This window comes from Erpetoichthys calabaricus, chromosome 15, assembly GCF_900747795.2.
Source record: "Erpetoichthys calabaricus chromosome 15, fErpCal1.3, whole genome shotgun sequence".
NCBI classification, from domain to species: Eukaryota; Metazoa; Chordata; class Cladistia; order Polypteriformes; family Polypteridae; genus Erpetoichthys; species Erpetoichthys calabaricus.
In genome coordinates, this window is record NC_041408.2 from 64,427,918 (window position 1) to 64,455,315 (window position 27,398).

General features: G+C 41.3%; 1 protein-coding gene across 1 annotated transcript in view; it reads left to right on the plus strand.

The window, feature by feature from the left end:
* Positions 1–27,398, plus strand: part of prkn (parkin RBR E3 ubiquitin protein ligase) — a 1,136,346-nt gene that overhangs the window by 514,248 nt on the left and 594,700 nt on the right. The gene's annotated exons all lie outside the window — the stretch shown is intronic.

Here is a 27,398-nt window from a genome sequence, read left to right on the forward strand (position 1 = left end):
ATGACTTTCCTCTTTTGTCATAACTTCAAGAAATAGTGAATTGAGCCAAAGTCTGAAAAATCCAAAGCCACCTGTGAGGGATGGCCAGGAGCACAGACTGGCCGAGATGCCCTCAGCGGGCAAAGACTGGGGGAGATAGCATACTTAGGTCATTAACTTCCCCTGACCGCCAGATAGCAAACCCACTGGGTTGTGGTGGTGCCATGGATTCCCCAAGGGAACCATGGGAATTGGAGTTCTTTGACTCAGCCCTGTTGGGTTCTGTGGGTGCTCCCAGGGGTGCTTTGGGGACTGGGGAGCCCTACTTCATGGGGCTCCAACCTTACCCAGAAGTGCTCCTGGGCCAAGCCTTGGGAACACCGGAAGAACCTCTGGGGAGCTGCCTGCCATAACTCAGAGAGCCAGAATTGGGAGTAAGGAAGCTGTGACAGAGAGTGAGTGAGAGAGAGAAGAAGAAGACATAATCTCAGGGTGCTGTATGTTGATGTGGGAAACACTTAATAAGAAGAGTTTCCCACAATAAACACTGTTTCATTCCTTTTATACTTTTGTTCGAGCCTTTGTGTTGGGTATTTGGGGAGTTGGAGTGCCCCCTGGCGGCCACACACCTTAAGATGGAATTTAATGTTGACTGGCAATATGGAATGCAGGGGAAGAGAAAGTGCTGATTAAAAGCAACTTTCAATTTATAATTTTGTAACTAGTTGCCTGAAACTCTTTTTTTGTAATTCTTGTTTATGTTTGAGTGGGTTTGTTGTGGTTTTTTGCTGTAAAGTATCTATATTTATTGAGCTTCTATTACTACTACTACTATCTATCTATCTATCTATCTATCTATCTATCTATCTATCTATCTATCTATCTATCTATCTATCTATCTATCTATCTATCTATCTATCTATCTATCTATCTATCTATCTATCTATCTATCTAGTTAAATAAATTTCCTTCTCTTTTCTTCTTGTACTGTATGTGATCTCCCTGAATGTGCTGAAGGACACCCTAAGAATCCGTATCTAATTTAGAGCATTTGACATTTTGTGTCATGCTAGTTGATACTATTACAAATAAAATCTATCTATCTATCTATCTATCTATCTATCTATCTATCTATCTATCTATCTATCTATCTATCTATCTATCTATCTATCTATCTATCTATCTATCTATCTATCTATCTATCTATCTATCTATCTAAAGACATTACCTTCTGTTTTCTTCATATACTCTATGTGATCTCACCGAATGTGCACTAAGCATCCTTATCTAATTTAGAGCCTTTGACATTTTTGTTATGCTGGTTGATACTATTACAAATAAAATTAAAAATGAATTTTCCATCAGAGAAAATTTTTTAGCTCTCCGCTTTTTTTTTTTGTGCTGTAAATGCCCTGCTTACTAAGAATGGCTGGATTGTCAGTTCCTCAAAATGACACCCAATCATTCTGCTTATAACCAGTATAACCCTGAAGAAATGTATATTATGATCACATTTTAAAACAATAATAGCATTGTTAGTCAATTAGTGAAAAATTTAAATGGCAACTGTACACATTTTAGCATGCATCTAGGAAAAGCATTTTTGCGTGTGGAAAAACAAAGAAATTAAAGAACATTTCAAGTAATGATAGTAAACTGCCTTTTTTTGCTGAGCTTAGAATGAATACTCCATTTACTTTACAGCACTTCATGTATGACTCAGTACAGAAGAGCCATTAGTCTCATGCTGCACTTCTACATTCGTCTCCTAGACTCTGTATATGCAGTCCTCCATCTGTCCGTGGGTTCCATTGATTTTCCCAGTTGTTCTTTTTATTGGTCTCACTGTGGTATTTGTACCATTGTGAAGACTGGCTCGGACACAGACAGGCAGACACGTTCATGTCACCCAACACACGTTTATTATACATTAATATTTACAATAAAAGTGCACAATCCAGTGCCAAAGCACCATTCACCCTTTCAAGTCCTTGGCCACAACACAATGCCTTTCTCTCTCTCTGGTCCGCCTCCACTCCTCTCCAACACGCTTTGTCTTCTTCCTCCCGACTCTCGCCCTGACTGGAGGGAGGCGGCCCCTTTTATGTGCCCCGGATGGGCTCCAGGTGCATCATTAGGGCCTCCGTAGCCACACCCCTGTGTGGCAGAAGCTCCCAAGGTGTTGCCGGAAGTCCACCGGGTGCTCTCAAGTTTCTTCCCCCCAGCACTTCCCGGTGTGGCGGAAGTACTGAGGGCCAACACTCCCAAGGCATTGGGGCGCCCCCTGGCGGTGACCACGGGCCTCTACAGGGCTGAGCTTCCAAGCTCCGTACCCGTGGTCCCCAAAGCCACCAGGGAGGACGCCCCCTCGTGTCCTGGAGGAGGCACAAGCCCTCCTCCACTCCTCCTAGGCATCCCGGCCGGGCATGGATGCCCGCCGGGCACCACATTGCCCCATCGCCAGCGAAGACCCGTTGCTCTGAGCGACACACCCCGTTAGGGCGGCTCGACCCCGAAGTGGGTCCTACTCTTCGTCCAGGGTCCAATCCGGCACCCTGGAACTCTCTTCTTCAGCACCCCCTCCGAGATCTCCTCGCCCCGCTGTTTAGTGCCGCTCGTGCCTTCGCAGCCTCCGCTGGTTGAGAGGCTGCCCCATCGCCAGCGAAATGTCGTCCGGCCAGACGGTCCATCTGATGAGAGTCGGCTTCCCACGAAGCAGGTCCTACTGCTAGTCCCGGGCCCAATCCTGCAACACACAGAAACACAGGGGCAGAGCCGCTGCCTGGACACCCTTCCCTGGCGTCACTCTGTGCCACGCACTGGCAGCACTCCCCCCTTTTACAAGGACCCCGGAACTTGCCTGTTCGGAACCTTTTCCACGGGTTGCGTGTCCCTCTGGCTGACGGGACCGCCTGCTTTTCTCTCCCTTCCACTGGCTCAGGGGAGTGGCCCTTCACAGGACGTGCGCACCCAGCAGCACATCCTTTCCTGTTGGAGGAATTGGCACTCAGCCCTCGATCCCTCCTTTCCCTCTTGGACGCCTTGACGGTTTGAGTCTGCGCATGACAAACGTGCAGCCTCGTTCCCGTCTGCGTCCATGCAGAGCGACGGGAGACTGCCGCGGGCTCGGGGCGTCGGGCACTAGGACCCAGGGCACTTGTCAGCCCCTGTCCGCCCTGCTCTCTTGCTTTTACTCCCCTCACCATGCGCGCAGCCTGCACCGCGGCATCCGCTGTTGGAGACCTACCGACATGGTCCTGATCATTGTAATCACAGTCCCCATCAGTAGGATCTCCCTTTCTTTGTACGGGGGCGGTTCCACTTACCGTCTCCGCTGCGTCCCTCCGGCTGAAGCCTCCAGCGCCACGCCGATCCGCCCACTGTCGCAGCGTCATCACGGACGCGGCCGCTTTCACCTCCAGCTCCTTCAATCCTCTACGGAGGACGCGCATCACCTGTAAAAGCGACTCTGCGGGCTGTAGGCATTCCTCCAGCTCACGCAGAGCCGCTGGCAAGCACAGAGAGTCAGTCGGCAGTTGCCTTACCTGTCTGTCAGGCATATCCGCCGGCTGCTCTCTGAGGGGCCTTCCCACCGGCCCCGTCGGGTCCTTTCTCAGCCCGGGATTGACATTCTGTGTGCTCACCTCCATCCAATCATTGGCGGACACGTCAGACACATCGCCCAATCCCGGACCAGTCTCTGGGAGCGGCTTCCGGTCCGCGGCCATTTTGGCTCTGTTTCCTTGTCTCCTGATGCGGCGACGTGCCTTCCTGGTTTCCAGCAGCGCCGGCTGCTTCTCGAGCTGCAACGGCTCCTCTCTCGTGGCACTGCCTACTGCCACCTCTGCGCCGTCGACAGCCTGAGGCACGGCCTTCCGTTGCCACTGACGCAGTCCCAGGTAGTCCCTGCCTGCAGCACAAATGGTAAACTTGCCCCCACGGGGCCTATCGCCATTGGGCAGGGTACTCACCTCCTGGGACTCGCCTTCCTGTCTCGCCGTCCTCACCGCGCTGCCGAACCGGCCGTCGTCGGCGACAGTGTGCCTGCTGGAGCCCGCTGCACTCCGGCAACGTCCCTGTTTTTCTCCCCGCACCAGGAGAACATGGCCATTTAAGGGACCGGTGGCGGGCCGTGAGGTGAATCGCTCCCGCGGGGTTGTGCATGCGCCGCTCCCGTGGCGCGTGTGTGGGCGCACCTGCTGCGCCGAGCCATCCACAAAATATTTATTTTGGGGTCCCCGTCTTGGAACAGACAGAGGGCCCCACGTTGGGCGCCATTGTGAAGACTGGCTCGGACACAGACAGGCAGACACGTTCATGTCACCCAACACACGTTTATTATACATTAATATTTACAATAAAAGTGCACAATCCAGTGCCAAAGCACCATTCACCCTTTCAAGTCCTTGGCCACAACACAATGCCTTTCTCTCTCTCTGGTCCGCCTCCACTCCTCTCCAACACGCTTTGTCTTCTTCCTCCCGACTCTCGCCCTGACTGGAGGGAGGCGGCCCCTTTTATGTGCCCCGGATGGGCTCCAGGTGCATCATTAGGGCCTCCGTAGCCACACCCCTGTGTGGCGGAAGCTCCCAAGGTGTTGCCGGAAGTCCACCGGGTGCTCTCAAGTTTCTTCCCCCCAGCACTTCCCAGTGTGGCGGAAGTACTGAGGGCCAACACTCCCAAGGCATTGGGGCGCCCCCTGGCGGTGACCACAGGCCCCTACAGGGCTGAGCTTCCAAGCTCCGTACCTGTGGTCCCCAAAGCCACCAGGGAGGACGCCCCCTCGTGTCCTGGAGGAGGCACAAGCCCTCCTCCACTCCTCCTAGGCGTCCCGGCCGGGCATGGATGCCCGCCGGGCACCACACCATACACTCACAGTTAACATGGTTGCATTGTTCTTCTGAGTCATGAGTTTTTAGTCGCTAGGATTTGGAAGGAATTTCTATTTAAATGCATTATTTTTGAATTAGTGCTCTAATAATCATACTTTAATCCATCCCCTAAATGTTATCCATCCATCCATCCATTTTCCAACCCGCTGAATCCAAACACAGGGTCACAGGGGTCTGCTGGAGCCAATCTGCTGGACAGTGAGTTGCTTTCCCTACATGTTAGAAAATAGATAAACTGATTGATGAATGAATATAGTTATTCAGGGTCTTACAATATTAGCACAGTGGTTAGCAGACCAGTATTCTACTTCCGGTCTGGTTACTTTCCTTTTCTGTATATTCTCCTGGGTTTTTCCCCATACCTCCAGTAACTTAAAGGTTACTGAAGTGGTCCCTTTGTGTATGTGTATGTGTGTGTGTGTTGGACTAGTACTTTCCTCAGAGCTCACTTTGTGTCTTGCAGTCAGTTCTGCTGGGATATTTTCTGTCCCTTCCTGCTCCAATGAATTGGATAAAGTGTGTTATGTTACGCCAGTTTTCCTTTCACATTCCAAATATGGGCCGTTTAGGGTAATTGTTGACTCCATCATGGCCCCATAATGATAACGACATTGTTCATATACCATTGTTAAATACTGACTGATTTTGAAGCTGTGGCTATTTGAGCTTGACAAATCCTTCAAGGCTCAAATTTTCAAACTACTTAGCTGTATCTGCCAAAGAAACAGAAGGTGGCATGTTTTAAATGCTTTTTCCTTGAAGTTTGGTGAAAGCTGGCATTCCTGCCCAATCCATACCTTTAATCACTGGCAATTTGGAATATTCCTTGGAGATTATGATAGACATCACTTGGACCCGATTTTGTGCAGGAATGTCCTCATTCTTTGTAGAAGATCAGAACTGAAGTACTACATGGTGCATTGGTAATGTTTTGGAGAGGAAAAATTAGCAAAAAAGCATGTTCACAAATCCCTAATTTAAACTGAACTTTGTAGTTTTGATAGGCTTAACTCGTCATTTTAATCTTGCATCGCAAGGATGAGACAACCACAGAATCAAAATGATTTCCTTTACATGTATTCATGGCCAAGCTGTTGTTTTTTAAAAACAAACTGAAAAAAGGTGACTTCACACATTTTTCACAGCTTCAGCAACTGACAAATAACAGCCCACTACTGTCAAGGCAAATGCGCACACAAAGTGGCATTTATGTTATATGTGTGAGCGCAAATCATGAGCAATTTAAAAGTCATTTCAATGATATTTTTAAATTCAACATAGCATTTAGTCTTCTGAGAACCTCTTTCCACAATATTGAGTGAAATGTGACTGATGCAGCCTCCAGCTTGTAACTGTTTTGCTCAGACAGTGAGTTGCTGGAAAGAGAATGTGCTCTCTGTAGTTAATTTCTTGAAATCAGCTCTAGGAGTCAACAGGGGCGCAAAAGCCTTCATCGCCACCTTTGGAGTGTCACCCCATCTATCAGACCTACACACATTACATAAAGCTTGTGAAGGGCATGTGCTGTTGAAACCAAACTCCCATTTTCTGTATTGCATATCCAGCTCAGAGCCTTGGGGTGTTTGTTGGTGTGGGCTTCATTGAAAAATAAAATTAGGTGATTTTTGTTTACTAGCGTTTAATCTAAGTTGATATAGTCAGGCACACTTAAGTTCAATGTGTGGTTTTCATTGTGCTCCAATTGTAAGTGAAGCAGCTGTTCTTTCTTTCCACAGTGGCTAGCATTTTGTAATCTAAGAATGCAAAATGCAAGTTTATCACATTAATCATCTGATGTTATAGTACATCAGATATCAGGCACATCACTCACAATGAGGCAGACTAAGTATGTTTGAACATGAATGGATTTATGGATGATAGTTTGTCAGACTGACTGAGCTGAATGAAGGCACAGGCCCGTGAAACAAAAAAGTGCTACGTCTCCAAAATAAAAAAAAGACCTGGCAGTACTGGGGAAAGTCCAGAGGAGAACATCTAGGCTGATGTGGGGTCTGAGAGGTATGAGTTATGAGAAGAGACTGAAGCAGTTGAACCTTTCAGTTTAAGCAAACAGAAATTAAGAGACGGCATTATTGAAGTTTTTTAATTTTTAAGGGAATTAGTATAGTGATCCCAGCTGTTACTTAAAATGAATTCTTCCAACAATAACTAAAGTAATGTCAAATTTACCCCGGGGAGAAATAAAGATCTATCTATCTATCTATCTATCTATCTATCTATCTATCTATCTATCTATCTATCTATCTATCTATCTATCTATCTATCTATCTATCTATCTATCTATCTATCTATCTATCTATCTATCTATCTATCAGCAGGCTCCTGTCAATAATGGAGAATCCACTGCATCCACTAAACAGTGTCATCTCCAGACAGAGGAGCAGCTTCAGCGACAGACCGCTGTCACTGTCCTACTCCACTGACAGACTGAGGAGATCGTTCCTCCCCCAAACTATGCGACTCTTCAGTTCCACCCGGGGGGGTAAACGTTAACATTATGCAAAGTTATTGTCTGTCTGTATACCTGCATTGCTATCACTCTTTAATTTAATATTGTTTTTTATCAGTATGCTGCTGCTGGAGTATGTGAATTTCCCTTTGGGATTAATAAAGTATCTATCTATCTATCTATCTATCTATCTATCTATCTATCTATCTATCTATCTATCTATCTATCTATCTATCTATCTATCTATCTATCTATCTATCTATCTATCTATCTATCTATCTATCTATCTATCTATCTATCTATCTATCTATCTATCTATCTATCTATCTATCTATAACAAACACCATATTTTTTCTGCAGATCCTATTTTTCCAACTGCAGAATACTGACTAGAAACACTTCTATAATTTGGGGTCACAAAATAATTGAATGAATAGTTGCTTGTGTTGAATGATTAGAAATCTTTTAAAACTTTATAATTGCACAGTATGCATTTTTTAACGTCCTTACAGATTTCCAATGGCACTGATAGTGGCAATGTGTTGCATACTGATTAGACATGAAGATAAGAATTTCTCTGTACACATTACATATTATAACACATTTTAACATGAATGTTTGCCATTTTACAGTCTACTGTCTATATAACCTTACTATATTAGGACTTACAAAATTAAAATTATAGCTATTAGAATTTGGGGAAAAATCCATAGAGTACTGTAGTGTGTATTACCGAGACAATTTCTTTCTAGTATGTAAGGACATACTAAGCACAAGAAAAAAATCAAAGACTCATAGAATAATTTATCAAGTAGCATGGTAGAGTATAGGACTGCAGGGACCCTCTAGTCTTCACTTTTTGGAGAATCTTGGTGAATATATTGGCAAGCTGTTCTCATCATAACTGTTCTATTGTTCTACTTTATAAGAAATATATTATACAGAGCACTGCAAAAAAAATCAGAGAATATTTCCAAAAGTATTTATAGGCAAAGAGATACCTGTGGATAGTACCTGTTGAATCATCTCTGGTAACCTGTACCCCAGAAATAATGTGTGGAACAATAGACTGGCTCCTTGGTATTTCTCCCCTGTAGGTCACAAAATTGTCACTTAGGTGTATCACGCTGAAGCCATGGGTGGATCTACTATGAAACTAATGAAGCTTAAACGTCAGGGTTCTTAATCCTGGAGTGGCCCCAGACCCAACTTTAGTCCACATTGCTTAAAAATTTTGTGAGTCTACTGCATGAGAAGCTTTTAAAATCCCTAAAAATTAAAACAAATATGGCGATCTGTCCTGGAACAACACCTTTGAAGAAGAGAACAGTGGTTACCCAGACCTTGCTGTTGGTGGCTATGGGCCCACCATTACAGTTCATGCTTCAGGGCCCCCAAAATATAAGTCCACCCCTGACTGGAGATTCACTTTCCACAGCATAGGAAAAGCCAATCATAATCTAATTTCTATTAGACGTAATGCTGTGAACAAGTAAGAAATGTACATAAGATACATAAAGACGCAGAACTTCATAGTAGACTTTACAGAATAACCAGTGATTATGAGCTGAATCTGACAATAAAATTGAATCATCATTGAAATGAGATATAAATTAGTAAGTGTGCCTCTGCTACAACCATTTGCATTAAAATTCCCTTTCTTTAGAGGCATATCATAGTCCTAGGGGTTTAAAAGGTTCAGTTATTTACTTTTGTTTTGGAATTCAGCTCTACCTTTGCATTATTTTCACTTATAAATATTTGTACATTTTTTGACATTCTGGTTTGACCAAGCAATGTTATGATTAGAATGCTGGTGTATAGCGTTGTGTGCTTTTTTAGAGAGCTTTTATTTGTGAATGTCAGGGCTTCAAGTGTGGCATGGTTTAATTTAATAAAACAGGACATTCATGCCGTACTTTTAAGGCAAAAAAGTCTTTCATTATTTTCACCTTTATCCCATTATGGAATTTGTTGGAAAATACAAGTTCATGATTTGTGTATGTTTTTTAAGTAATCAGCAGTCATTTGCAATCGTTTTCACTTATAGTGTCATATATTTGATACATACATGCACGTGTTGTGAAATTGAGTTCTAAACACAGCAAAATGGGTGTGAGGTCTCTAAAATATGGCCACAAAGCAGGCCAGTATCTCCACTGGTCATCCCAGACCCTCCAAGACCAGCTGGCCCCAGGCTACTATCTGCCAGCTTCAGCTTGGCTGAGACCAAAGTGGGGAAAATTGGCTTAACAGTTTAAAATATTAACATCACCATCCATCAATGAGTGCATTCAACCACATTATAGTATGTTTGGTTAGTGTTTTAACAGGTCCACATTAGTCAGACATTCATGTGGCTCAGCTTGTAAGGCTTTGAAGCACAAGACATATCTCTTTCGTGATACGACGTGTAATGCATTAATGAAAATGCATAGTCACAGAGATGTGCAGTTAGAGGGGCTATTAATGAAAACAAATTAACAAAGAATACATTTTTGTTGTTCATTGGGTGTGTGAAGCCAAAACAATAAACATTTAATGAATGTACTAAAAAGCACATACGATACATAATTAAAAGGTATTCAAGCAAATGGGATGCAATCTCCGCTAGGAGTAATTACTGCAGTAACGATCAATTAATTCGATGGCTAATTCTGGGATTAGCACAGAGGAATAAGCCAGAACAGTCTGACCCGTTACGTGAGGCACCTCAAAAACAATAGAATAAAGACTGTTTTATAGGAATTCAGAGAAAAAAGTATTAACTTTTCAATTCACAGGTTTAATTTTTTCAAAGGTAGCCTTAACGTTGAAACACATCTAAAAAAAGTAGGAAGATAATTTTAAAATTAGAACATTTGTGTTATTTGTGGCATTTGTGGCTCTTATTCAGCTTGACAATGTATTAAATAATTAGTCTTCAGTAAATGGTATTAACCAGCTAATGCTTTCCCCATATACTGATGCAAACATAAATTTCACCACAACAAATCTTATAAACCTGTCAAAGTATCCTTCATTGTCTTGGTATTCACTAGTTCATGTGCCAATGATATAAACAAATTTTTGAATTTTTATTAGTGGTTTTAAGCAGCATTTACTTTTTAGTTACTGAACAGAAAATATCAGTGAATAAACTTAGCATGGGCACATGGCTCATTAGTTGTTCCTTAGGGAGGGGTAATCCCCCCCATCTCTGCCAGACGTGAAGTTCAGGCCCTGAATGCTTGATCTGAAATAAATATGGTGTTTCCCCGAAAATAAGACAGGGTCTTATATTAATTTTTGCTCCTAAAGTTGCACTAGGGCTTATTTTCAGGGGATGTCTTATATTTATTCATGTTCAACAATATACATTTTTCCAAATACAGTCATGTCATCTTCTTCTGGAATATCATCATAACTCTCCACATTCAAACCCTGAATTCCAGCCTGAATTTCTTGCTACTCCAGCCGCTTTTAGGATCCTCCAGGATCGTTGTGCGTTTGATGAATGATTCGATGTGGTGAAACAAAATTCCGACATGCAAATGCATTTGTGGTGCTTTTATATTCAAGCGTCGCATACTCCCCAAAGTAATGACACGATACATTTTAAAAGTCTCACATACCATTTTCTTTGCCGTCTTTTTTTTTTCCCACCTTTACAATACCATCAGAATGTACGGTTGGCGTATTTGAGCCACAGAGGAATAAAACAAGGACATAATGAAAATGTCCATTTTGTGATTAAAGTAAAAATTTCGCCTTTAACCTCGAAATGTCCACATTAACCTTGTAGTTTACTTTATCTTTAAAGCAGATCATTGTAAACGTCATCTTAAAACCAACCCAGTTGTTAAATCGCTACGCGCTTCTGGAGCTTCCTCCTGAACTGACAGCAGCAATCACCCCACAGAACACATTCATTACATTTATGATAATCCTGCTCGCTGCGCATTTAGAATTCTTAGATTTATACTTGATATCACTTTCATGATGAAATGCATTAAAATATGTATGTTACATTTTACAGATAAATTGTAAAATAATGAATATGGTTAATAGTTACACATATAGGGGTGGCACGGTGGCAGAGCGGTAGCGCTGCTGTCTCGCAGGGAGTCACGTCCCTTGTGTTCCCTGCCTGGAGTTTGCATGTTTTCCTGGTGGGTTTCCACAGTGGGCTCAGTTTTCCATCCAAAGACATGAAGGTTTGGGGATTTGGTGAAGCTACAATGATGCCAAGTGTATACGTGTGCTTGTGTTTACCTTGCGATGAGCTGATGCTCCGTCCAGGGATTTTGTTTCTGTCTTGCACCAATGCTGCTGGAATGGGCGCATCCCAAATTGATGGATATAATCATTAAACATCCTTTTCAGAGATATTGTGGCAAGGAGTCCTTGAAATTTAATGGTTGTCTTGGGCACACGCGTAGCATCGCGTGAAGTTTAAACCTGGCCTTGGGTGCTTTACTTTCCAGCTGACGATCTTGACTAGGGCTTATTTTTGGGGTAGGGCGTATATTACATAGCAGCCTGATAATCATGTTAGGGCTTTTTTTCGGAGTAAGTCTTATTTTTGGGGAAACACGGTAGCATACAACTTTAGTAAATCAGCTGCTATTATATTGGGATTAATGACAGTTTAAAATATTTTAATGCCTCTTACTGTTAAGGTTATAGTTAAATTTGGCAATAACAAAGAGCAGTAGCTTTAAACAAAGAATAAATACCCACAAGTGTTTTGAAAAAAAAAAACAATTCAGCCCAGTAATGAAGCCAGTAGTGTGACAGATTTTGAATACTTTTCACAGTAAACCCTGCCTTCACTCAATCAAATTTCATTTTAGTCTTCAAAAATGTTCTAGAAGAAAATAAGTACTAAATGACAGAATAACAGTCACAGTCTATTCATTTACCTTTCAGATCGTGATTCCCTTTCTCCACAAGGCCAATTTTTTCAACACTCTTCACAGTCATTTACTGCTCCCTCTCTGCATGCCTTTTTCAAACAACTTCTTTATTTTTGCCTCTTCATTGTATTTAATATATGTCCGTTTCTCATCTCTATTCGTTGGGAAAAAGAATGTGTCCTGATATGTCCTGTGTGCTGTGAACAAATCAGCTTTCAAAGGTATTCTTTTGTTCTTTCTTTTAAGCTGATGAAAATATTGTTATCTGTTTTGTCGTGGTAGAGTTCTAGGATGACTCTATTCTCTCCTTTGTAATCTTCATTACATAGACCTTAACAAAATGCCCCAAATCCCCAACTTTAGCCCTCATACGGTGTACAGTAATCCCTCCTCCATCGCGGGGGTTGCGTTCCAGAGCCACCCGCGAAATAAGAAAATCCGCGAAGTAGAAACCATATGTTTATATGGTTATTTTTATATTGTCATGCTTGGGTCACAGATTTGAGCAGAAACACAGGAGGTTGTAGAGAGACAGGAACGTTATTCAAACACTGCAAACAAACATTTGTCTCTTTTTCAAAAGTTTAAACTGTGCTCCATGACAAGACAGAGATGACAGTTCTGTCTCACAATTAAAAAATTGCAAACATATCTTCCTCTTCAAAGGAAACAGAGAAGAAAGCAAACAAATCAATAGGGCTGTTTGGCTTTTAAGTATGCGAAGCACCGCCGGTACAAAGCTGTTGAAGGCAGCAGCTCACACCCCCTCCGTCAGTAGCAGGGAGAGAGAGAGAGAGAGACAGAGAAACACAAACAGTGAAAAATCAATACGTGCCCTTTGAGCTTTTAAGTATGCGAAGCACCGTGCAGCATGTCGCTTCACGAAGCAGCTGCACACAGAAAGTAGCAACGTGAAGATAATCTTTCAGCATTTTTAGATGAGCGTCCGTATCGTCTAGGTGTGCGAACAGCCCCCCTGCTCACACCCCCTACGTCAGGATCAGAGAATGTCAGCGCAAGAGAGAGAGAGAAAAGTAAGTTGGGTAGCTTCTCAGCCATCTGCCAATAGCGTCCCTTGTATGAAATCAACTGGGCAAACCAACTGAGGAAGCATGTACCAGAAATTAAAAGACCCATTGTCCTCAGAAATCCGCGAACCAGCAAAAAATCCGCGATATATATTTAAATATGCTTACATATAAAATCCGCGATAGAGTGAAGCCGCGAAAGGCGAAGCGCGATATAGCGAGGGATCACTGTACCACCTTTTATATCTGTGACATCAGGCAATTAGATAAGAGTACCAGAACAAGCAGGAGAAAAACAAATTACACATTTATTCATACATAGATTAAACCAATTTTTCCAGTTGTGTTCAAATGAAAGCCAAGTAAAAATGTGAGAGTGAGAACAATACCATTACAAATTAAGTAGCCTTTCACCTTGCATCCATATTCTTACTACCAGATGGCTGTCTGTCTTATTATTCTATAGTCTGGCTTGGTCTTTGATGTAGCATGCCATTTGCTTGGGGTAGTAGAAATGGTCTCCAACCAGGATGAAAAAAGACAGAGACAGCATGTCCCCCTACATGAATGAAACTGAAACCTTTTGCCTTTCTCTCAGCCCTTAATTTAAGTCTAGTCTTGTCGTCCTTGAAACACGTCTAGGTCAGGCAGACTCCGCCCTAATTCAAGTCCAGTTGTGGACTGGCATGTTCCTATCCTGAAGTTTCAAAGGATACACAAATGTAATTTTAGACATTCAAGAAAGAAATGATATACAGGTAATTAAATCGTAAACTGACTTCTCAAACCTGCTTTACTCACAGAGTCATAAATTTGCTTGTAGTTCAGGAAGGCTTATTGAATGTAAAGTGTTTCTGCATACCTGGCCCACTCTTAAAAGCCCCCCTTTTACCTGTCACAGATGACCAAATCATCTAACGAATGGTCTTATTTGAACCAGTAATTCATAATGTCATAGAACCACAACTGGCTTACCCAGCTTCCTTGCATTTTAATATTACACAATAACTTAGACAATAACTTCCCTGTCAGTTTAAACATGTATATTGTTAGACATTAATAATAAAAAAATGTTATCAAAGTATGTGCTAATTATTATTTTGTGTTACAGTATCATAGTATTTGTCATTTTGTTTTTCTTCAAATGGCAGCCACCATCTTGGGCTCACTCCAGACCAGTTTAATATGCTCATTAACTTTTTTGTGATAAAGATTCCACAAAATGTATAATAGCTGTGAAATTATGCAGCAATTCATTAAACAGTTACCCATAATCATATTAACTAATTAAACTCATTATTAAATATTATGATTGCAAAAATGTTAAGTTTTGTATGTTTGCTAAAGATTCATATGATTGCTGTGTACTTTCTGCATATAAACTTTATGTCCCTAAGACCATTAATTTGTTTATTTTGATGAAATTGAAGTTTCCATTGCTGAAATATGCAGGAGAAAACATGCCTTAATAGCTAGTCTACGAAAAGGGATACGATCTAACTAGAGATATTAAATTTTGTCAACAGTATTGAGGGTCAGGTCTAACACATCTCCTTAATGTTGCAAGAGACGGTATACCATGACTGGCAGAACTGAGTAGACCAGAGAATGTGTTTCAGCTATAATGGGGTGGACATTTTAGTTTCCTAGTCTGCTTCTTCAATAGGAAAAGCAGAAAGAGAAAGATTATACAGGGACCAAGGAATGAGACAAAAATGATAACATTACTTAGGGTCAAAGTTAAAACCATAAGTCAAAATACCAAAAACACCAAAGCAATATCCATCCATCCATTTTCCAACCCGCTGAATCCGAACACAGGGTCACGGGGGTCTGCTGGAGCCAATCCCAGCCAACACAGGGCACAAGGCAGGGAACCAATCCCGGGCAGGGTGCCAACCCACCGCAGGACACACACAAGCACCCACACACCAAGCACACACCAGGGCCAATTTAGAATCACCAATCCACCTAACCTGCATGTCTTTGGACTGTGGGAGGAAACCGGAGCGCCCGGAGGAAACCCACGCAGACACGGGGAGAACATGCAGACTCCACGCAGGGTGGACCCAGGAAGCGAACCCGGGTCTCCTAACTGCGAGGCAGCAGCGCTACCACTGCGCCACCGTACTGCCCCAAAGCAATATTCCATCCAAAAATTAAAGATGAAGAAGACACACAAAAAGGTCCTAATACCTTGAATCAAATAAATAACTGGTCAAATGCAACTATTTCTAATATACTGTATCTGTTAAAGTAATATTCTGCTGGCAGTGATGTTGTTTTGTCTGCATTTTTTTTTCTGTTAGTATTCAATTCAATTAAATTCAGTTTATATTTGTATATCAATCTTCTGCAGTCACAGACCTCGGTAACAAGTTCTCAAGTAAAATGAATAATCATCCTGACAAAATACTACTTACATAAAGCATTTATTCCCTATTCAATAACATCAAACAGAGTGCTCTCTTTCTGTTCAGTCAGCTACGACTCTCAGTCACTCTGTGGATCAGTGCTCTCCATTCTTCTGATTTATCACAGCTTCTTTCAGTTCTGCTATGTTCAGTCCAATATTTTTCTTGATGGTGTCTAGTCATTGAGTTCTTGGGCAGCCACTTACTCTTTTGCCACTGACCATTCCAAGCATGAGGTCCTTCTCTAGCGATCTGCTTCACATGATATGACCAAAGCAGTAGAGCTTTTACTTTGTTATCTTGGCCTTTCTTGGTTGACTCATTCCAGAACTACTTCCAGAAATATGGATGAAGAGGACAGTGCACCACCATTTTAAAACTCTGATGTTCTCACTTTGTTAGAGGCCTAAGGATACTAAAGACTGGAGATTGCATTTTGTGTTGGAGTAATTAGCTTTAAACAGTAACACTTTGAGCAGCTGTTTAAAGCTGATCTTCCAGCTAGGACGTTGGATATCTCTGGGTCCACGGTTCTTGAGGCTGATCCTCCAATTAACTGTGAACCACCCAATCTCACTGAAATTGCACAGGTGATGAACCAGTTGAGGGTAGGGGAGGCTGCAGGGATCTGTGGTATCCGGAGTGAACTTCTTCAGGCTTGTGGTAAGGCTGTCCTCCTCCTTGCATTGCAAGCAATCTTTGCTTCCATTTGGGAGATGGGCATCATCCCAAGTGACTGGAAAACAGGACTTGTCGCCCCTATCTGGAAAGGGAAGCATGATTGCCAGAATTGAGACAACTACAGGGGGATAACACGGCTCTTGGTGCCAGGTAAGGTCCTTGCTAGGGTCGTCCTCAGTAGGATCCATGATCACTTACTCACCTATCAGTGACAGGAACAGTCTGGTTTTACACCTAAGAAATTTACCATTGACCGCATCCTGGCACTGAGGGTTTTTATGGAGCGCAAATGCAAATATCGGCAGAGTTTCTTTGTAGCCTTTTTTGATTTTTGTAAAGTGTTCAGCTGAGTTGATTGAGCTGCCCTGTGGGACATCCGGAGATTCACGGGATCCCCTCGAGGTTGCTGGATATCATGGCTGTCCTATACACTGGTACTGTGAGTGCTGTGTAGAGTGAAGGCAGAACCTTTGCATTTTTCCCAATTGATTCTGGGGATCATCAGGGGTTTGATCTTGCTCCTACTCTGTTCAACTGGGTGTTGGGCAGAGTCCTGGGGTCCAGCAGCTGCAGTGCATTTGTTGGTGAAGAAACATTCTCTGATCTTAACTTTGCTGACAATGCCGTGATCTTCATGGTGTCAATGAAGGCTCTGATCAGGTCTCTCGAGGGGCTGAGTGAGGAGTATGAGTGTCTAGACTTGCGAGTGTCCTGAATAAAAACCATGATCCAGGCTTTAATGACATCTTGGGCACATTGGCAGTGTGCCTGTCAGCGGAGAGAAAGCCGACCTTTTTGAGAGGTTTACTTACCTTGGCAGTTACATTCATGTCTCTGGAGACTCTTCCTATGAAGTCAGTAGACAGATTGGGAGAGCATGGGGGGGACATGAGGTCTCTGGAAAGAGGTGTGGGGCACTCTTGATATCTTTGCAAAAGCAAAATCTTGAGTCCTTGTGCTTCCTGTCTTGCTATATGGTTGCAAGACATGGATGCTATTTAGTGACCTGAAACAAAGACTGGGCTCCTTCAGTACTGCGTCTCTTCAGAGAATCCTTGGGTATCGCTGGTTTGTTTGTCGAACAAGCGGCTGCTCATGGAGTCCCAAATATGGCACATTACCTGCATTGTAAGGGAACGTCAGTTACGGCACTATGGCCATGTGGTGTAATTCCCCAAGGGTGATCCGAATCACAAGATCCTCATTGTTGGGGACCTGAGTGGCTGGGCTCGGCCAAGGGGACACCCACGTAACACCTGGCTGCAGCAGATAGATATTCATTTCCAGAGTGTGGGACAACTTCCTGGGGGGTTGCCAACCAGGATCCCAAGCTGTTTTGTCATGTGGTGGGAGTATGGCAAAGTACTTTACCAGTGCATTCTCCCCAACCTGACCTAACCTGGAGTAATGATAGGGACAAATGTTCTTTTGTTCTTAAAGATGAAGAGTTACCAAATAATGGTCTGGTAAATGTATTGCATACCAAAGAGTAAACGAGCATGTCATTCTGAAAAGCTACTTCTGGAATCTGAGAACAAGTCTACAACAGAAAAGCTGCAATGATAAAGAGACTACAAACCCATTCAGCTACTGGAAGCCGCAGAAAACCTATTCACATTATTCACAAAGCTAAGAGACTATCTCTGACTCTCTCCTATGACACTTCAGTATCGGCACAGGGTCTGAAGATTTTCTTCCAACATGAGAAATTTAAGTAGGAAAGAAAAAAATAAAGAATCTGGTTTATCAGTGTCATCCAAGACCTAACATAACACGCCTCTGTGTAAATCTGGCCTCTTTTACCGTAGTTGCCAGCAGGCAATACAAAAAGAAAAAAAGAACTACATGAGATCAGTCAAGTTATAAAAATTCTAAAGTAGTCTTTTGACAGATAAGCTCAAATTTGACACATGCAAAGCTCCGGTGGCATTTTTTACATTTTTATTTTAATACAAAGACCTTTACCTTCTGCATTGTTTAATTTGCATAGACTCATATTGTCAGACTCAAGCCAGAGGCTATATCCTACTATATTTCTGATTGTGTTATACATAAATAAATATGCATTTTAAAACACTGACTATTACCATTTGCATATGTCAATAGTGAGGGTCACTGCTGTGTAAAAACAGGATGCCATCACTGTAGGAAGCCAATTCTTCTGGACATGCCTACTTTAAGTATTGTAGACGTGGTTTTGGGCCACAGGCATATTTTGATGTTAGGCTTGGTTTCAGTTATTTTACCCACCAAAGTTTTCCTGTTGCCAGGTCCAATAAAAAAAAGTGTCATGGAAAAGAATGTAAACAATGGGAAAACGGTGCCAGAGTACCTCAGTTGACAATATTTATTGTTAATTAGGTATCATTAAGAAGATAGATAGATAGATAGATAGATAGATAGATAGATAGATACTTTATTAATCCCAATGGGAAATTCAGAATGTTGTGGTTTCAGAATTTTGGGGAATAAAAACACAAATTATACTATACATGAACTACTAACAATACAGTACAGAGTCAGAACATGTGATACAGTAATCCCTCGCTATATCGCGCTTCGCCTTTCGCGGTTTCACTCCATCGCGGATTTTATATGTAAGCATATTTAAATATATATCGCGGATTTTTTGCTGGTTCGCGGATTTCTGCGGACAATGGGTCTTTTAATTTCTGGTACATGCTTCCTCAGTTGGTTTGCCCAGTTGATTTCATACAAGGGACGCTATTGGCAGATGGCTGAGAAGCTACCCAACTTACTTTTCTCTCACTCTTGCGCTGACTTTCTCTGATCCTGACGTAGGGGGATTGAGCAGGGGGGCTGTTCGCACACCTAGACGATAAGGACGCTCGTCTAAAAATGCTGAAAGATTATCTTCACGTTGCTACCTTTTGTTCAGGTGCTTCCTGAAGCGACATACTGCACGGTGCTTCGCATACTTAAAAGCTCGAAGGGCACGTATTGATTTTTGCTTGCTTGTTTTTCTCTCTCTCTTTCTGTGCTCTTGACGTAGGGGGTGTCAGCTGCCGTCTTCAACAGCTTTGTGCCGCGGTGCTCCGCATACTTAAAAGCCAAACAGCCCTATTGATTTGTTTGCTTTCCTCTGTCTTTATGACAGTCTCTGCTCCTGACACGCACTCCTTTGAAGAGGAAGATATGTTTGCATTCTTTTAATTGTGAGACAGAACTGTCATCTCTGTCTTGTCATGGAGCACAGTTTAAACTTTTGAAAAAGAGACAAATGTTTGTTTGCAGTGTTTGAATAACGTTCCTGTCTCTCTACAACTTCCTGTGTTTCTGTGCAAATCTGTGACCCAAGCATGACAATATAAAAATAACCATATAAACATATGGTTTCTACTTCGCAGATTTTCTTATTTCGCGGGTGGCTCTGGAACGCAACCCCCGCGATGGAGGAGGGATTACTGTATAACATTTTCAAGTTCACATTTGATGTGGGGCAGAAGTCTATACTGGAAAAAAATAAACATTTTTTATACATGCAGTGTATATAAACATATATGGTGTGCCTTGAAAAAAGTATTTTTCCCTTTACTGAGTTCCTGTATTGTTAAAAATGTTTAATATTGAATGTCTTCTAATACTAGATAAAGATCATCTGAGTGACAAATAACATGCATAAATAATGTGTGTGTGCACGTTTTTCTAATTTATGTTATTTATCTAATGAACTAACTTATCCAAAACAAATATTTACTGTGTGAAAAATTAATAGCCCCTAATTAAATCAGCTCTTTGAGGTGATAATTAGCATCATCTGACCCTGATTATTATAGACTTTGCTTATTTTGACCTTTGCCAGTTTAAATAATGAGTATATAATGGAAAATAGATTAATATGTCTATATATGTGAGTGTTGTGATGTGAAATTTTGCATACAAGTTGATACAATTTTATTTGTATCTTAGACAAAGCAATGTAATATTAGTGTTACATTATTGATAGCAACAGCAATGGTTTAAGAACCTCTTCCTCCCTTTAGGACTGAGTCCCTTTGTAATTTTACGACAAGGTTGGGGGAAGGGCCTCAAACCAGTTTGGCAAGTTATTCTCTGCAGGACCCTCTCAGTCAACCCCCACAGGAAAGCCAAATCACCTAGCTGACAAGCATCATGGGGGCAGGCGTTCTCTGCCCCATTGGTGTGAAGTATGGCTGTCTTAACTCTTTTAGGGCTAATTTTTTTTTGTTTCTTTTCTCCCAGGGCTGAATATTTTTCCAAAAACTAACATTTTTTAAAAAAGAACACAAAGCAATTGTTTAACATATCAAATCAACAAAAAATATTTACTTTTGACAAATGTCACTGTCTTGCATGTTGTATGAGCCTGAATTCTCTATGATTTCACATACATATCACATACATTTTACACAGCAAAGTCTGATCTCGCTCAAAGCAGCCAATTTCAGTCATTGCCACATTGCACTCCTTACAATATGTGTTGTTTTGATGCCTATTTTTCAATTGTCTGTTGCTGCATTTTCTAACATATATTGTTAGTGTGTACTGTAGAGAGACAAGTCACCCATTTGCCATCGTGCCATGCCACTGCCACCAAGTTTTCTGCCTGCATGAAAACCGTATTGTCACCTCTTTTCATCTTCTGAAACTTTATGAACTTTATGTATGGCATTATAGCCTGGCTCACCCCATGGGATTTGCTTCTGTTTATTACAGAAGTGAATAAAACTTTGCAGCAGCACGTACCTAAGCCACCAGGGGACAAAACACGTTTGGACCAATGCTCCCTGAAGTTATATCACCAGTTCTGTCCCATCTCTATTTGTAATGCCACAGCGCGCTTCATCTCGTCTTTCGTTGTGGGTTTCCACTTTGAAAAACGAGAATGCGATGCAAACGCAGCCCGCGATTCAAAAAAAATCTCTGCCTACCTGTTTGTCTCGTCTGACAGTAGCTGAAAAGCAGCATCAGGAGAGAGCAGCCTGAAGTACAGCAGCTGGTGATCTGTCGTGTCCAAAAGCAAGCCATGCCGTCTTGTAAACTCCGGTAGCCAGATCGGCTCTCAACGGATCAATGTATGTGTATTTATCCCATGCGAACCTTGCCGTAGATGCATCGGCTGCGCGAAGGCACTCAACTGGCAGCAGATCCGCTCGCGCGGCATCGGCTGGTGTCTGATCAGCTGATGCCTGCTTCTAACTCTCTTGCTCGATCTCCTGATCACTGCCAATAAAGTCCGATTCTGAAAAATCAAGAGTCCGACTCCGCGGTAATGCGCAAAACAATGTCTGCCAAGTGTTTTCTTTTCTGCACTTGCTTCGCTGCCTTTTCACATGTCGGTGCCATCTTGCCTTTGTTTACATTTCGCAACTCACGCACACGCAATGTTTATTTGCCGAGTCAACGAGTCTAGCATTCCTCCAAGCACATAGGGAATGCCTGTGACGTGACAGTGAGATTTGTCGCCATTAACAGCTGATTGTCGCCCTTTATCCCTGGATGTCGACTTTTGTCGACATTCGCCTTCAACCCCTCCTGTCGACAAAAGTTGACATCCGCCCTAAAAGAGTTAATCCTTAAAGTATCATGACGTCCTATTGGCTGTAGGGGTTGCACAGAAAACCTATAAATTTGCTTTCTTTACCTCACCCCCTCTCTCTTACCAAACTGATAAAAGACCATCTCACATCATGAACTGAAAAGGACAACACAATGAAGAGCACAGCTCTGCAGCTTTATTGAGATGGGCATGTGGCCTGTTCTGAAGAAAGCTGACCACAAATGATGCTTTAACTAGAGACATTTTAAGTAACTAACAAGTCTGTGTGCCACCTGAAACTACACATCAACATTTATCAGGTTGTATGGTTGCCAATATTCAAATGTACTTTGCATATTGTTATTATTTATGAATATTATCAATAATACATTATTTGAAGTGTAACTTAACTCCTGCTTGTCTTTTACTACACCTAATGGCCTGAGGTTGTAGATGTAGAAGGGAAGGTGGGGAGAAGTTATACAGTACATACAATACCTTATAAACGGTGGTAAGTCTGTGAGATTTGAGGCATTCTGACAAAGGCTATATATTAATAACTAGCAAAATACCCGCGCTTCGCAGCGGAGAAGTACTGTGTTAAAGAGGTTATGTAAACATATATATACATAAACATATATACATATATACATATATATATATATATATATATATATATATATATATATATATATATATATATACACACATGCAGACACATATATATACATATACATATTTGTATATCTACATATATATACACATATATACATATATATACATATACATATTTGTATATCTACATACATACACATATATACATATATATACATATACATATTTGTATATCTACATACATACACATATATACATATATATACATATACATATTTGTATATCTACATACATACACATATATCTATATATATATCTATATATATATATATCTATCTATCTATATATATATATATATATATATATATATATATATATAGCTGATTACCCAGTGGATTCGCTCAGTGAGTGCAAGAGAAAAAAATAAAATGTATGTATAAAATAAGTTTAATTGCCAAATTTATTTTTCCACAAATAAAGAGCACTTACAATAACATAGAAATCAATATAAACAACATTAACATCATTATCATATGAGAATATGAAGTAATATATAAGAAGCACATTGCATATAAATATAAATTATTAAACAGTAAAATGTTCTTCTATAATACGCTACCATGGCTATTCGTTTGTCTGTCCAGGATTTTAAATCAGCTGTAGCTCGCAAACCGTTTCACCTATTGACTTGAAATTTGGTACACATATACTACGTCACGTCTACTATTCGCTTTCCCACACATATGAACATATATATATATATATATATATATATATATATATATATATATATATATATATATATATACATACATATACACACACATACACATATATACATATACATACATAGTGCGTTGCAACACGGGCTGTGATTGTTACATGGGAGGGAGAGGACAAATCACAGCTTCCCGCTTTCTAATCGGGCTTGTGATTGCTGCTTTGACGGATGCCCAGATCCCACAGTATTTCCCCTTAGGAGAGGCGTTAGGCAAGTGTAATTGAATAGCGGTGCTGCAAGTTATTACTCTTTTTATCTTTATTTTATTTTATTGTAGAATCAACTCACAGCTGCGCGCACCAGTGCGTGCGTGGCGGATGCGTACGGCTGACGTTTTCATTGTCTACCACCTTCGCTAATCATTCTTGAGGCAGATTGAAGACTTAAGTGCCAGCTTAACTGAAAAATTAAAGAAAACATAATAAGTTTTAAAAAAAAATCAGTTTTAATGGGAAAAGATGCCGACGAAAGGAGAGAAGCAGTGGGACGCTAGGGTGAAGAGCTGCTCATTAAGCAGCAAGTGCATCAACCTCTGAGCAAACGAATGGTAAACGTACAGAGAAAGAGGATAAATACTATGAATGGTCATGTCAAGTGTATTCACTCCACGTTATAGTGCAGTGCGCTGTTACTGGTATTTTGATAAAAGAATCTGAATAACATAAAAGAAGCGTATAAATTATTAAACAGTAAAACATTAACATTTAAGAAGTAAAGATACATTGAGTACTACTGTAGTGCTTTCGGGTATAGTACATGTTTTGTTTGCCCATTACATGCATAAATGTATACATTTTTTGGTGTACCTACCCAAGAACACGCGACATGAGCCGGCAGTTAAAAATTTATCGCTCCAGCAATTTTAACTCTGTTACAAAGTCATCTAATATGGTATTGCAAACGGCAGCGGGAGCGTTTCTATAAACTCAATTTAAACTTACTGTTTACACCGTGCTTTGAAGATGCATAGTATGCGACACGTGTTTCGCCATAATTGTGGGCTCATCAGGAGTACACAGTCACTGCACTCCCTTATGGGAATCGATCCTCGGATGTAGAGGCGAAGCCCCTAACGTTGTGCCACGGCGTGTGGTTCGTTCATTTGACAGCATGTACATCGGGGTAATTACATTGCAGGCATTCGTAGTCTGATTCACAATCTGATTGTATGGGTGGTTACCTACCAGGTAACGCTTGTGGTTGGTGAGCAAGTCGGCTAACTTCTGCCACGGTGCCCTCTTTCAGTTGCGAGAAGCAGATCATACAATGGTTGAAATAGTTTAATATATATAGCAAAATCACCGCGCTTCGCAAGTCGGCTAACTTCTGCCACGGTGCCCTCTTTCAGTTGCGAGAAGCAGATCATACAATGGTTGAAATAGTTTAATATATATAGCAAAATCACCGCGCTTCGCAGGGGCGAATATGGTATTGCAAACGGCAGCGTTTCTATAAACTTAATTTAAAGTTACGGTTTATACCGTGCTTTGTTTCATATTGTTTTCCTACCTTATCAATTGTGTAATGTGTTTTTTGAACAGGTTTGATTTATGGAAGTGATCACTCCTGCTGCGTTCAGTCACTTCACGTGAGCCGCTCTCTTGTGTGATGTTGCGATGTCCACGGGTTTATTTAATGTTAGCTAAGACCCGGCAGTTAAAAGTTTCTCGCTACAGCAATTTTAACTCTGTTACAAAGTGATGCAAACTGTCGTTTATACCTCGTGTCTTCTCATTAAACTTGTATCTCGCGAATATGGCATTGCAAACGGCAGCGGGAGCGTTTCTATAAAGTTAATTTAAGGTTACGGTTTACACCGTGCTTTATTATACCTCGTGTCTTCTCATTAAACTTGTATCTCGTGAATACAGTACAGTAATCCCTCGCTACTTCGCGGTTCACTTTTCGCGGATTCACGACTTCGCGGATTTTTAAATACAAGTGATTGCCCGCCTATCGCGGAAGTTATGTTCCAGACCCATCAGCAACAGGAGAAAATCCGTGATATAGAAAGACCATATAAATAAACATTTTTTTAGTTTAAGCCTTAAAATACCCATCCCACATGCTTTAAACACATGTAAACTTATAAAACACACTTTGTTAACACATATGATATGTGGATGTCGGGCTAAGGATATGAGTAACATCTCACTATTATAAAACATTTTAACTTCACGCAAGACAAGACAGTGAGACAGGAAAATTGGTGATGTACACCTAAAAGCCTGATTGTACAGGCTTTTAAATTATTGACACGCAGAGCGACAAGCAGCACAAAGCCAGCACAAAGTCCACTTCTCCTTAGCGTTCATTCAGCTCCCCACCCCCTTGACAATGCGAACTGCGCTTCCGGGGAGGGGGGGTTTGAGCGAAGGTGCGTTCAGCTCTCACACACACACACACACACTCCTCGAGCAGAGCGACAAGCAGGCATTTTGGCAGAAGCAGCACAAAGTCCATTTCTGCTCAGCGTGAGTTCAGCTGCCCCCCTTCACAAAGCGAGTGCAGACACATTGACGTCTGATCGCTGCGTGCAGGCAGTGTGCAGTGTTGGTCTGAGGTGTTTAAGAATGTAGAAAGTGTTTAAGAGCATAGGAAGTGTTTATGAGTGTGGGAAAGGTTAACAAGAGAGTGAGAAAGGTTTATAAGAGTGTGGGAAGGGTTTATAAAGCCTTAAAATATGTATAAATAATAAAATAAATATAGGTCGCTACTTCGCGGATTTCACCTATCGCGGGGGGGGGGCTCTGGAACGTAACCCCCGCGATAGGTGAGGGATTACTGTATTGCAAACGGCAGCGGGAGCGTCTCTATAAAGTTAATTTAGACTTACGGTTTACACCGTGCTTTTTTATACCTCGTGTCTTATGAAGATGCTTGTATGCGTCACTCACACGCTTCTTATTGTTTCGCTGCCTTGTCAATTGTGTAATGAATGTTTTCTTCAGCGCTCTTTGGGGCTCCTCCTTCTTTTCTACGTACTGAGTTCACAGTCAGTTCACGTGATTACGTGGGAGGCGTGATGACGCGACACGCAACTCAGTCTCCTACGGCCATCTTGCTGCCTTCCATTACAGTATATGGACAAAAAAGAGGTTCCAGTTATGACCATTACACGTTGAATTTTGAAATGAAACCTGCCTAACTTTTGTAAGTAAGCTGTAAGGAATGAGCCTGCCAAATTTCAGCCTTCCACCTACACGGGAAGTTGGAGAATTAGTGATGAGTGAGTCAGTCAGTCAGTGAGTGAGTGAGTCAGTCAGTCAGTCAGTGAGGGCTTTGCCTTTTATTATTATAGATACAAAATGGGAAAGTAGGGTAAATTATTACTCTACCAAAACAAAACAGTGAGATATATTGTGTATAGTTTTTACATGTTTCATTTCAGTAGTGTTACAGTTTTGGTAGGGCTTCCTTCCTGGCTTTACTTTTTGTCCTACTATGTCTGTTTATGCTGTTGTTTTTCACGGATTATTTTATGATTTATGTTACAAAATATGTTTTTTGTTTTATTATTTTTTTTTGTTTTATATTTTTTTTTATTCAGCAATTTCTTGTTTATTAAAGGTATACCCAAACATGATATTATTTTTGGATGTTACTTACCCCATGCACTTTGTAGTGGTGGCTGAGAAAAAAGTTTTATCTCGTGTTTTCATGCAGAAAGACATAATAGAAGCCAACAGTGATCAATGCTGTGCAATTGCAAATAATGTGAAATGTGTCCATAGAAAAAAAGAAAACCAAAATGTCACATTATTTATGTTGCATAATGCACATGTCAGTTATAAACATATACAAACGTAAGAAATTTGACTAATGAGAGGAGCTGATTAAATCCATCAAACCTATTTTGTTTTAGCTAAGAGCTAAGCTGTCCAAAAATCTCATCCAGACACTTCTTAAAGGTTTTCAAGGTTTATGCTCCAACTCCATGTCTCAGTTGCCCCCACAACTCTTTGCCCAAAGAAGTACTTCCTGGTTTCAGTCCTAAGTACACTTCACCTTAATTTCCACTGATGTTTTCAAGTACATTATTCATGTGATTATCCAGTCGTATGCTCAAAATGTCCAAAATACATGCTTTTTGCTAAAATACACTATTTTTAAATAGTT